This window comes from Arachis ipaensis, chromosome B01 (assembly GCF_000816755.2).
Source record: "Arachis ipaensis cultivar K30076 chromosome B01, Araip1.1, whole genome shotgun sequence".
Taxonomy (NCBI): domain Eukaryota; kingdom Viridiplantae; phylum Streptophyta; class Magnoliopsida; order Fabales; family Fabaceae; genus Arachis; species Arachis ipaensis.
In genome coordinates, this window is record NC_029785.2 from 8,096,549 (window position 1) to 8,097,020 (window position 472).

Sequence of the window (472 nt, forward strand, 5' to 3'; positions counted from 1 at the left end):
TTTAAGAATTTGTTTGGGTGAGTTTTTTTGAATTTTTTTTTTAAGTAATTTATTTTTAAAAAATCTTTTAAAAAATTAAATTAATTTTATGTTTGGATATCTCGTATAAAAAGGTTTTTTATCAATAAATTATGTTTGGATATAACAATATAAAAATACTTTTTTGTTTATTTATTACATGAAAAACATCTTTTTTTAAGGAAAAAAGATCTTTTAAGATATGTTTTTATAACAATTTAAAGTTGTTACACATCCAAATTTTTTTATTAATCAAGTCTAACCAAATTAAACAATAAGAGTTAAAATAATATTAGTCACCATAACTTATTTTTGTTATATTAGATCAATTTGATCAGATTTGATTAACAAAAAATTAGATATGTAATATTATTCAACAATTTGTTAACACCCAAACAAAAACTATGTAAAATTTAAAAATTTTAATGTAATAAAAATTTTTTGATACGAAAAT